Here is a 13,907-nt window from a genome sequence, read left to right as displayed (position 1 = left end):
CTCTCTGTCACTGTCTTTCGTTCTCTCTCTCTTCCTCTGTCTCTCATTCTCTCTAACTCTCCCTCTTTCTCTATCTTTCATTCTCTCTGTCTGTGGCTTTCTTTCTCTCTTTCCCTGTGTCTCTCTTTGTCGCTGTCATTCTCTCTCTCTCTCTCTCTCCCTCTCCCTCTGTCTGTGTCCTCATTATCATGAATCATGTTGTAGTATTCACTTAAACATCGTTTCCCAGATGATGTTGTCTCTACTCACATAAACACACAGATGAAAATCTAACACTTTACTATTAGTGTTGCAGTCCTTTCTGTTCCATCATTTGGTGGAAGATCACATGGATACCACTTGCTGGATAGAAGCCCCTGTCACTGGATTTACAATATTCTTGGTGCACAGTTAACCCCATGGTGCTGAAAATTCATCTTTGGAATACTTTGATAAGATGCACACATATCCAGTGGCTACTCGAGAGTATAGGCACTGTGAAACTGTAGCACTCCGTATATCCACTTGATATTATCGATAAAATTTAATATAACGAGTGATTTTTTCTTTAATTATTTCTTTATATTTGTACAATATATAATCCTTAAGCTTAATCCCCCAGTTTATGAAAAATATATAAAAATGGAGTTTTTTTATTCGCCTAAGTTCGCCTCTGCTGATTTAAGAATTTCCTTTTTAACATTCTCCCATTCTTCTTCTACATTTTCTACCTTATCTTTTTTACTCAGACCTCTTGCGATGTCCTCCGCAAAATTCCTCTTTACCTCCTCTTCCTCAAGCTTCTCTAAATTCCACCGATTCATCTGACACCTTTTCTTCAGGTTTTTAAACCCCAATCTACATTTCATTATCACCAAATTATGGTCGCTATCAATTTCTGCCCCAGGGTAAGTTTTGCAGTCAATGAGTTGATTTCTAAATCTTTGCTTAACCATGATATAATCTATCTGATACCTTGCAGTACCACCTGGCTTTTTCCAAGTGTATATTCTTCTATTATGATTTTTAAATTGGGTGTTGGCAATTACTAAATTATACTTCGTGCAAAACTCTATAAGTCGGTCCCCTCTTTTAGTATAAGTTTGATTTGGCATTTGATTTTATGGAAAAAAATGTTCAGCATTTTAAAAAAAATTAGGGTTCAACTACAGAGATATAAGAACAATTGCTAAGATGTACAGGAACAGTAATAATTGAAGAATATAAGAAAGAAGCCGTAATAAGAAAGAGAGTCTAACAAGGAATTTCCCTATCCCCGTTACTTTTTAATCTTTACATGGAACTAGCAGTTAATGATGTTAACGAACAATTTAGATTCGGAGTAACAGTACAAGGTGAAAAGATGATAAAGATACTACGATTTGCTGATGATATAGTAATTCTAGCCGAGAGTAAAAAGGATTTAGAAGAAACAATGAATGGCATAGACGAAGTCCTACGCAAGAACTATCGCATGAATATAAACAAAAGTAATGAAATGTATTAGAAATAACAAAGATGGACAAGTGAATATAAAAATAGGAAGAAAAAAGATTACAGAGATAGAACAGAATTTTGTTATTTGGGAAGTAGAATTACTAAACATGAACGAAGCAGTAACGATATAAAATGCCGAATAGGACAGACAAAACGAGCCTTCATTCAGAAATATAATTTGTTTACATCAATAATTAATTTAACATTTGCAAACTGACAAAAGAATAGTGGATTAAAGAAAAGTGTTCAGAAGTGGAAAGTGAAATAAACATTGGTAAAATAGACGGAGCATAAAGAAAGATAGATAAAAACAAACAGAGAGATAGAAAAAGTGAGAGAAGAGAGTGAGAGAGACAGACAGACATATAGACAAACTGAGAGGTGAGTGTGACTCAGAGAGAGAGAGAGAGATAGACAGAGACAGATACAGAGAGAGAGAGAGACAAAAAGACTTACTCAAATCTAGCAATAGCCAAGCATTACCGTTAAGGAAAATTTACTGATTTTAAAATTTTAACTGACAGGCGCTGTAGAGAGAAGGAAAGCCACAGAGAGAATGAAAGACAGCGACAGAGGCAGGGAGAGTGAGTGAGAATGAGAGACACGTACAGAGGGAGACTGAGAGAGAAAGACAACCAAAAGAGAGACAGAGGGAACAAGAGAAGGCAAGCCACAGAGAGAGAGAGAATGAGAGGGAGACAGAGAGAGAGAGAGAGAACGAAAGACAGTGACAGAGAGAGAGAATGAGAGACATAGACAGAGAGAGTTAATGAGAGAGACAGACAAAGAAAGTGAATGAGAGACAGAGACAAAGGGAGAGGGAGAGAGAGATAGAGAGAAAGACAGCCATAAAGAGAGGCAGAGGGAAAGTGAGAAGGAAAGCTACAGAGAGAGAGGATGAGAGAGAGACAGAGTGAATGAAAGTCAGAGACAGAGAGAGAGAAAGACAGCCAGAAGGATATAGAGAGGAGACGAGAGAAGGAAAGCCACAGAGTAAGAGAAAGAGAGACAGAGGGAATAAAAGATAGAGACAGAGGGAGAGAGAGAGAAAGACAGCCACAAAGAGAGACAGAGGGAAAGACAGAAAGCCAGCTACAAAAAGAGACAGAGGGAAAGAGAGAAAGCCAGCCACAAAGAGAGACAGAGGGAAAGAGAGAAGGAATGTTACAGAGAGAGAGAGAGAGAGAGAGAGAGAGAGAGAGAGAGAGAGAGAGAGAGAGAGAGGATGTGAGAGAGACAGAGAATAAAAGACAGATGGAGAGAGAGAGAGAGAGAATGAAAGACAAAGGTAAAACATGAGAGACATAAACAAGGGGAATTAAGATAGAATGAGAGAGACAGACAGAGGGAAAGAGAGAAGGAATGCTACAGAGAGAGAGTATGATTATTCTCATAATTGTGATAATGTTACTAATAAAAGATAATAATAAAAATAATATTCTGGTTTTATAGAAACCTGAAAAAGAAAATAAATTACAAAAGATGAATAGGTAACCAAAATACATATTCATATTCCTTCCACCAACTAAACCAGAAAAGGGAACAATAAAGGAATGTTCCGTAGCAGATGCCAGGGTTAGCTTTTTTTTATTTTTTTCCATACGAATTAGGAAAATTTGCTCGAATCAAATACCCAGCAGTCCGCACATACTGGGTACATGGGGTTCACTCCCTATGCGGTGGAACCCACTAAAGAAACACTCTCTCATGGAGAGTGGTACTGAAATGAACGTAAAGGCATCACATCAGCACCATCCGTGTCACAGGTACACTTCTCATTCACATCAATATTTAAATAACACATTTACACTCAATATTTACAATTAATAATATATACAGCTCAGAATTTACACTATAGATATGCCGGCCTCAGACAACAGGAATGCGTCCCGCAGGAGCCATTGGTGGCTCATTGGGGACAATGAGCAGGCATCCTGGCCATCTGCTCATGAAGGGTGACGTCTATAAGAGCTTAGCTGAAATTGTGAGGCTTTGAAGGTGATGGCATCAGATATACAGAGAGAATGATAGACTGAAAGTGAGTGAGACAGACAAACAGAGGGGCAAAATAAAAGAGAGAGAGAGAGCGATAGTTAGGGAAGAACATAGAGAAACAGAGAAAGAGTGTGAATGCGGGAAAGACATACTGCAACAGAGAGATAGACCGACAAAAAGACATAAGGAGAGAAAGACAGAGAATGAGAGAGAGAGAAAGTTTGCGAGAATGATATACAGAGACAGAGGGACAAAGAGAGAGAAAGACAGCAACTAAGAGAGACAGTGGGAAAGAGAGAAGGTTCGCTAGAGAGAGTAAGAATGAGAGAGAGAGAGACAGCGAGAATGAAAGACAGTGACAGAGTGAGAAAGAAACACAGCCAGAAAGAGGGAGAGTGGGAAAGAGAGAAGGAAACCCATAGATAGAGAGTGAGAGGGAGGAGGGAATGAGTGAGAGCGAGACAGACAGAGAGAGAGTGAGAATGAGAGACAGAGACAGAGACAGAAAGAATGGGAGGCCCAAAGAGTGAGAGAGAGAGAAAAATACAAACAGCGAGAAAGGAGGGAAAGAGTGTGAGAGAGAGAAAGGCATGGTTAGCGACAAAGAGAGAGTTCAGGGGATAGAGCCGTCTTGGCATAAGAATGGCGACAGAAGCAACGTTTGTCTAGGTATCTGGTGGGTTAAGCCTCGCGGCTACACGGGACTGCCAACCATACAATGGAGGTTTTTTCTATGTAAGTTGTGATATTACAGCGCCGACTGTTGCCGCTAAGCGGCAACAGTCGGCCCACTGCTACACCATTGACTTGTAACTTAGAGCAATAAAACACGAAGCTACACCAGCTTGGCGACCATAGAAGTGAAATTTATTCTACATAAGGTGTGAAATTACAGTTCATTAGTTAGGCCCGACTGTAGACGCTCGCACTGCTTTTACTCTTACTATTTACCTAGTGCATTAAATCTCGCGGCTAGTTAATCAGCCGACATTAAAATTGAAAATTGTTCTATGTAAGCTGTGAAATTACAATAGTTTAGTTAGGCCCAGCTGTCGAAGCTAGCATCTCTACACCCCTTGACTGGAAACCTGGTGCGTTAAGTCTTGCGGTTACACGAGACTTTCGACTGTACAAGTGAAATATGGAAATTCCGAGTATATGAATATATATATGAATATGGAATATATCCATATATGAATATGGAGTATGGAAGTTCCGAAATTGGAAAACTTTAGTTAGGGCTGAAAATCATCACTAGCATGGCCAAACCTTAGACTCGGTACCTGTTGCGTCACGATGCAACACCGCTCTGGCAACCTTACAAGTGAAATATGTACTATGCTTGTTGTAAAATTACAATACTTTAGTCAGGCCTGACTGTCGACGCTAGCACTGCTACTCTTTTAAATAGGTACCTTGTGCGTTAAGTCTTATGGCTACACTAGTCTGCCGACCATAAAAGTGAAATTTGTTGTATGTAATTTGTGAAATAAATATATATTTGTTAGGCCCGACTGTCGATTCTAGACATCTTACCAGGTAGCTCGTACGTTGAGTCACGCGGCTATACCAGTGTGTCAAACATACAAGTGATAACTGTTCTTTGTAAGCTCTGAAATTACAATAGTTTAGTTACGCTAGAGAGCAAAACCTCCTGGTGCTTTCTGGTGCGATAAGTCACGTGGCTACACCAGGTTGCAGACCATGTGACAGAAATTAGTTCTATGTAAGTGAAATCCGCTAGCACTGTCAAATCTCTGTCTAGGTATCTGGTGCGTTAAGGCTCGGGGCTACACATTCTACGGACCAAACAAGTGAAATTTGTATTTTTTATATTGTGAAATTACAATAGTTTTGTTATTATCGACTGTCGACGCTACCACTGCTACTTCTCTGACTAGGTACATGGTGCGTTAAGTCTTGCGGCTACACCAGTCTGCCGACCGTACAAGTAAAATGTGACCTACGGATGTTCTGAAATTGCAACACTGTAGTTAGGGCCGACTTCCGACGCTTGAACTGCTACACTTTGACTAGGTTCCTACTGCGTTAAGTCTTGCGGCTAACCCAGTCTCCCATAGAATAGAAATTTGTTCCATGTAATATATGAAATTACCATACTTTTGTTAGGACCGACTATCAACGCTAGCACTGCTAGACCTCTGATTATGTACCAGTGTTAAGTCTCGCAACTACAACAGACTGCCGACCATACAAGTGAAATACGTTCCATGTAAGTTGTGAAATTACAATACTTTAGTTAGTCCCGACTGTCGACGCTACCACTGCTACACCTGTGACTAGATACCTTGTGCGTTAAGTCTCGCGGCTACACCAGTCAGCCGACAATACAGGTGAAATGTGACCTATGTAAGTTGTGAAATTACCATACATAGGTTAGTTCCGACAGTCGGCACTAGTATTACTACTCATTTCACTAGGTGCCTGAAGCGTTAAACCACGCAGGTACACCAGTCTGCCGACGGTAGAAGTGAAATTTGTTCAATGTAAGTTGTGGAATTACAATACTTTAATTAGGCACAACTGTCGACTCTAGCACTGCTACACCTATGAGTAGAACCTGGCGCGGTAAGTCATGCAGCTACACCAGTCTGCCGACCGTAGAAGTAAAATTTGTTCTTTGTAAGCTCTATAATTACAATAAGTTAGTTCCGGCCGACTGTTGGAGCAAGCACAGCAAAATATCTGACGAGGTTCTAGGTGTGTTGAGTCACGCGGCTACACCAGTTATCCGACCAGCCCCCTTATTTTTATTTTATCATCTTCATCAGCCACCTTATCACCCACCCCTTTCCGGAAGAAAATCCAAGCTACGTCAGGTATATTTGGAGAGCCAAAGAACTGGAGTTCTATATAGATTTTAAAAAACCTACATTACGATAGTTTTTTTATTTTTTCCGCCATGTTGAATCAAACGTAATTTTTTTTAAAAATACGAATATGGATATAATACACCAAATTTCCATTTAAAATTTTCCAAGAAAAACGATGGTGTAACAGGTTTTTCTATTAAATCCTTCATTATAGAGTTATAAGCATTCAAAGTTGCCAGATGAAAAAATCGTGTTAACAATAAATCAACGTAAAAGGAGCTGCTTGAACAATTTTAATGTATTTTACCGCTATAATAACAAATTTCCTGCTTATAACCTACATCTAGTGCAACAAGCTTGCGAAGATGGTTTTAACCATCGACAATTTCGTACTATGATATTGTAATACATAATAAGAAATTAGACTTAGAACAAAATATGATCTAATTCGATCATATTTTTCGATACATCGACTAAAACATGTTAAAACGGCCATCTGAATAAGTAAAATTATCGATGTCGCAGCGTTAATAATGGCAGATAGATATTAGAAAATCATTTAGCACTAAATTTCTTGAAATAATTTTCATCCATTTACCACACCGGGTTAGACTAGTGGTTAAATCGTCATTGAAAATCAACCGATTTCAAAATCGAGAGTTCTTAGTTTTATAACTTAGTAAAGGCACTTACTTTTATACGGATTTGAATACAAGATCATAGTTACTGATATTTTTGAGTGGTTGGGATTCAATTAACTACACGTTTCAGGAATGGTTAACCTGAGACCTGCACAAGATTATATACTTCATTAAGTATTATAATACATTATGGTGGTTTTAATTCGATAAAATTTATTGAAACATCGACTTTTATGTAGAAGCGGCCCAATCTGAATAAGCAAAACTATCGATAATGGAGCGATATTAATCGCATATAGATTTGAGAAAATCCTTTACCAATAAATTTGTTGAACTAATTTTTATATGATCCATAAAAGGTTTTTGGAGCAGCACCACCGCTAGTTTTATCTACAAGTAATGATTGCTTTTTTCTATTCTCGTGAAGGAAATGAGATCTTTTGTGTAATTCAACAGAAATATAAGAACACGAAAGATATTTTATAATATTGTTTTAAACTAATCGTAAATGATATAGCGGAACCAGAATAGGAGATCCTAATCTAATTGGGAGTAAATAATATCGAGTGTTCGAGTTTCGACAAGCATAGGAAGAGAAAAGAAGAGAAGAGAAGAGAAGAGAAGAGAAGAGAAGAGAAGAGGGAGGGAGAGAGAGAGAGAGAAGAGAGAAGAGAGAAGATAGAGAGAGAGAGAGAGAGAGAGAGAGAGAAAGAGAGAAATACACACACGCAGAGAGAGAGGGAGAGTGAGAAGAGAGACATACACAAACACAAAGAGAGAGAGAGAAACATACACACTCACACTGAGAGCGAGAGAGTGTTTGAGGGAGCGACACACACATACACACACACACACAGAGAGACATACACACAGGGAGACAACACACACACACACAGAGAGACATACACACAGGGAGACAACACACACACACACAGAGAGAGAGAGAGAGAGAGAGAGAGAGAGAGAGAGAGCGGTAGGGGAGAGAGAGAGAGAGAGAGAGAGAGATACACACACAAACATAGTGAGAGGGAGGGAGAGTGAGAGACACAGACATACACACACAGTGAGAACGAGAGTGTGTGAGAGAGAGCTACACACACACACACACACAGTTAGGGAGAGAGAGACATACACAAACACAAGAAGCCAGAGAGAGAGAGAGACAGAACGAGGGAATGAGAGGAAACATACACACACACACACACACACACACACACACACACACAGAGAGAGAGAGAGAGAGAGTGAGAGAGTGAGGGAGAGGGAGAGAGAAGAGGGACATACACACAGACACATACGAAAACACAGAAAGCGAGAGAGACAGAGACACACACAGAGAGAGAGATTGGGAGAGTGTCAGAGATATACACACACAAACAAACAGAGGAAGAAGGAAGAGAGAGAGAGAGAGATACATACACAAACACAGAGAGAGAGAGAGGGAGAGTGAGAGACACAGACACACACACACAGTTAGGAAGGGAGAGAGAGACATACCTAACACAAGAAGCGAGAGAGTGAGACAGTAAGAGACATACAAAAAGAGAGAGAAGAGAGACATACACAAACACACACACACACAGATATACGCAAACACAGAAAGCGTGAGAGACAGAGACAGACACAGAGTGAGAGAGTGTGTGAGAGAGAGCGACACACACACAGATAGGGAGAGAGAGACAGTGACATACACACACAGGGAGAGTGAGACACACACACAAACTAGAGAGACACACAGAGAGTGAGAGAGAAATAGGGTGACAACCACACACACACACACTAAGTCAGTCAGAAACAAAAACATACAACTTCCCTTTACTAACTACATATATATATATATATATATTTAGATACAAAGTAGTAATTCAAATAAAAAGACAAAAATTCAAAAACGAAATCAATTTATAAAAGTAAAAAAAAAAAATAATTCAAAGTCTATAAAATTAAAATTAAAGTAACAATAAAGTTATTATAAATTCTGTTTCATAGCAACAGTTCATAACGTGTAACTAAAATAAAATTCACATTTACTTTATTAGCCTGAAGAAGCACATACGACATCCTCGAGGCTTATTACTGGGTGGTTGTGTCATGAAACCATGGCACGCCAATGGGTGGCTGGGCACCAGTTGAGACACTGGGCTCATTGAGCCTTTGGGTGACACGCAGCATGTTTCCAGTTTTTGACAAGGTGTTGGTTGCCAGCGGGCGACTAGTGATAGTTAGAAAGCCGCAGTACCCTTAACACCCGCTCCCCCTAACGTAAAACAAGGAAGACACAGACGAGGACGAACTGCGGCTTTTTTTTACTTCCTCGCTATCATCCAAAGGGAAACAACTTCTTGTCAGGAACTGGTTTCATGCTGTTTGTCAATGGGTGACAAGCCTAAGATAGCAGGCGGCTTTGTCAACCGCCGAAGGCTGGATGGACATTCAAAATTTAAAGATTTCTGTGCCCAAGACGAAGTTTATGCTTCTAAAGGGCGCAGACAAATTATCATGCAGTCGAAACCCCCACATTAAATATAAAGGCTGTGTAATCAGCCGAGTAAGGGTTCATAAGTACCTAGGTGTTTTGTTTGATGATAAGTTGCTGTTTAGTAACCATATTAAGCAAGTTGCGGCGGACGCCGTCTCTGTGATGCACAAACTTAGACGGATTGCTCGGAAAGACTACGGGCTGTCGGGCCGCCAAATGTACTTGGTGTACCGAGGCGTCTTCGAGAGTATGATCGCATACGCGGCGCCGGTTTGGGCGCACAGGTTGGAAAGAAATAGAGCACTACTTCAAAATTTAAGGAGTGCCCAGCGCAGAGCCATGATTGTATGCACTGGGGTATTTAAAACAACCTCCTACGAGGCTACTACTGTATTGGGAAAGGCTCTCCCAATCGATTTAGTGGTGAAAATTCGGGCAGTCATGTGGAAGTTGCGTAGAGGTCGGGAGGCCGAGGCATTTGGGATGCGGTTTCGAGCCGGGCCAGAACCGGATCGGAACGGTGATCACAATGCACCGGAGCAAAATTTCGTCCAGTTGCCCATCTCCCGTCTGCGGAAAAGGCTTCAAAGCCTCGCGATGGAGGCATGGCAGCTTGAATGGCACACCACGACTAAGGGTAGATCCTTGTATAATTTTATACAGGATTTGGGGGGATGGTATGCCTCGAGTTCCTTTTTAAGGGCGTCGGGTGCCCAGGTGCTCACCAACCATGTGAATCTAAACCAATATCTGTTTCGGTTTCGCCTGGTGGCTGATGAGTTGTGTGTCTGCGGGGAGGTCCAGTCAAATGTACATATGATGTACGACTGCCCGGCCCTTGGGGGGGCCAGAGACCGTGCCACCCTGGAACTTAGAGGTCAGGGGGAAACCTGGCCGCTCACAAGCGGCGAGGCAGTGTGGCGAGAGCCGCACTGTCGGACCGTGTGGGAGTTCCTCGATGAGGTTGCTATGTTCAACCGTCATCGGTAAATGTAAGGGAATAAATGTAAATGCATTTAGACTCCTGAAAGCTTTGCTGCTGGAAACCAATTACCTTGGTAAGAGGGCTGGCCACCAGCCAAATCAGCTCCAAGCGCTGTTAAATGGTGGACAGGTACTAGCTGGCATACAGCGACCGAGGCGTGGCAGCCAAAATTGCTGTCTTTTATTAAATTGACTCGTATAGTTTTAAATTGTTACAAGGGGTGCGCCTCCCCGATCTAGTTTTATGTATGACAAGTGAGCGATTGGGACACTTCAGCGGGTGCTGTATGGCGCCCTGCTTGATTCGCTCACGCACGTTAGGTAGCTCATTAGGAGCTTTTAGGATTTGGGTCGCTAAACCGTTATGAGGCACAGTAGCCGTTCTTGGCACGGAACATTTGGTCTATGCTCTAGGGCGACCGAATGGGGTGGTGGTGGGAGAAATGCCAGTTAACCAAGCCTAAGATAATGCGGACGCCGTCTCTGTGATGCACAAACTTAGAAGGATTGCTCGGAAAGACTACGGGCTTTCTGGTCGCCAAATGTACTTAGTGTACCGAGGTGTCTTCGAGTCTATGATTGCATACGCGGCGCCAGTTTGGGCGCATAGGTTGGATAGAAATAGAGCACTGCTTCTAAATTTAAGGAGTGCCCAGCGCAGAGCCTTAATTGTATGCACTGGTGTTTTTAAAACAACCTCCTACGAGGCTACTACCGTATTGGGAAAGGCTCTCCCAATCGATTTAGTGGTGAAAGTTCGAGCAGCCATGTGGAAGTTGCGAAGAGGTCGGGAAACCGAGGTATTTGGGATACGGTTTCGGGCCGGGCTAGAACCGGAACGGAACGGTGATCACAATGCACCGGGTCTAAATTTCGAACAGTTGCCCATTTCCCGCCTGCGGAAGAGGCTTTGGGGCCTCGCGATGGAGGCATGGCAGCATGAATGGCACACCACGCCTAAGGGAAGATCTCTGTATAGATTTATACAGGATCTGGGGGGATGGTATGCCTCAGGTTCATTTTTAAGGGCGGCGGGTGCCCAAGTGCTCACCAACCACGTGAATTTGATGCAATATCTGTTCAGGTTTCGCCTAGCGGCTGATGAGTTGTGCGTCTGCGGGGAGGTCCAGTCGAACGAACACCTAATGTTCGACTGCCCTGCTCTTGGGGGGCCAGAGACCGGGCCACCCTGGAACTTAGAGGTCAGGGGGAAAACTGGCCGCTCATAAACGGCGAGTCAATGTGGCGTGAGCCGCATTGTCGGACCGTGTGGGAGTTCCTCGATGAGGTTGCGATGTTCAACCGTCATCGGTAATTTAATTAATTTTAATGGGGAATTATTGATTCCTGTAGCGTGTCGGTGAAAACCTTCCTGGAAATAATGGCTGCCATCAGCCAATAAAGCTCCAAGCGCTTAAATGGTGGACAGACACTAGCTGGCAAACAGCGACCGAGGCGTGGCGGCTTAAATTGCCGTCTTTTATTATGTAACTTGATTGTTTTAATTGTAACAAGGGGTGCGCCTCCCCGATTTAGTTTTAGTGTGACAAGTGAGCGGTAGGGACACATAGGCGGGTGCTGTATGGCGCCCAGCTTAACCGCTCACGCATGATAGGAGCTCATTAGGAGCAATTAGGAAACGAGGTCGCAAATCTGTTTCGAGGCACAGTAGCCGTTTATTGGCACAGTACATTTGGTCTATGCTCTAGGGCGACCGAATGGGGTGGTGGCGGGAGAAATGCCAGCTAACCAAAGCCTAAGATAAAGGAGGTGGAATTGATGGCAGAGCTAATCGGCCGGGCTATCAAGACTGGCTGCGACGAGGTCCTACGGCGGCCTAGGCCAATGGACGGACCCGTCACAAGCAGCCAGTCCGCTGATCTGAGCGTGCCTGGAGCCGTCATGACCCCATTTTCCGGGGGGTCGTCTGTGGAAGGCAGACGGAGGCCCGGCAAGAAATGGTGGTCCTCTGACCTTAGCGTGCTGCGCGCAAGAGTGAGGTCCGCTCGGGCTAGATACCAGCGTTGCCCCCTAACGGGGAACACTGTCAACGACGTGCGCGCTGAGCGTCTGCGGACCTTCCGGCGTGCCCGTAATAAATATGTTCACGCCATCAAGGAAGCCAAACTCAAGTTTTGGAAGGACTCCATGCGGGAATTGCAACGCGATCCCTGGCAGCTCGCAAAGTCTTGTTACAAGCCGAAGCCATTGCACGTGTTGTCCAGTGTTCGGTGCGGGTTAGGTGGTCGTGACCACACTTTAACATTCGTGGCGACCTACCGGGCGTTCCTGGATACTCTGTTTCCAGATGCTCCGGAGGGTGAAGCGGAAATCGGCGTCAGGGCGGGTGAAACAGCATTCCCTGGCGTTCGGACCGTGGAACCCGATGATATAGACCGAGTGGTTTCTCGAATGGCATTAAAGAAGGCACCGGGGATTGACCAACTTGACCCGGATATTTTCCATCATTTATTGCCTGTCATAAGGGAGCCTCTCGGCAGGCTGTTCACAGGATGCCTAAGCTGGGGCTGCTTTCCGGGTTGCTGGAAGGTGGCTTTGGTAAGGGTGATCCTGAAACCTGGTAAGGATCCTGGTGAGGTCGGCAGTTATCGACCCATCAGCCTCTTGCCGGTTTTCGGCAAGTTGCTGGAAAGGCTGGTTGTGGAATGGCTCGAGGAAAGCATCGATATGAGCCGTATTCTAAATCGAGGCCAATACGGCTTCATGAAAGGGGTTGGCACCGAGGATTGCATCCTAAATGCTCTTGCCGAGGTGGAAAGCGCCGACTGCAAATATGTTTTGGCTATTTTTATTGATATAGAGGCAGCATTTCCTTCCTTGTGTTGGAGTTCTGTCCTCTATGCTTTGGAACGCCGCAATGTTCCCGAAGCCACACAGGCCGTGGTAAGAGACTATTTGTCTAACCGAACGGCTCTGTTTAAAGATGCGCACCTAGTTGTGGAAAAATCGGTCACCAGGGGAAGCCCGCAGGGTTCCGTTCTCGGTCCCCTGCTGTGGAACCTGGTGTTTGACGGATTTCTGGGATTGACTTTCCCAGAAGGAGTCACGGCCCAGGCTTTCGCCGATGACTGTCTCCTTTTAGTTCGTGGAGATTCACGACCACAGCTAGAAAGCAGAGCGCAGGCGGCTTTGTCAACCGCCGAAGGCTGGATGGACATTCAAAATTTAAAAATTTCTGTGCCCAAGACGAAGTTTATGCTTCTAAAGGGCGCAGACAAATTATCATGCAGTCGAAACCCCCACATTAAATATAAAGGCTGTGTAATCAGCCGAGTAAGGGTTCATAAGTACCTAGGTGTTTTGTTTGATGATAAGTTGCTGTTTAGTAACCATATTAAGCAAGTTGCGGCGGACGCCGTCTCTGTGATGCACAAACTTAGACGGAGGGGTGCGCCTCCCCGATCTAGTTTTATGTTTGACAAGTGAGCGATTGGGACACTTCAGCGGGTGCTGTATGGCGCCCTGCTTGATTCGCTC

The sequence above is a fragment of the Lycorma delicatula genome, chromosome 1 (assembly GCF_047948215.1).
Source record: "Lycorma delicatula isolate Av1 chromosome 1, ASM4794821v1, whole genome shotgun sequence".
Taxonomy (NCBI): domain Eukaryota; kingdom Metazoa; phylum Arthropoda; class Insecta; order Hemiptera; family Fulgoridae; genus Lycorma; species Lycorma delicatula.
Note: the sequence above shows the minus strand (reverse complement) of the source record.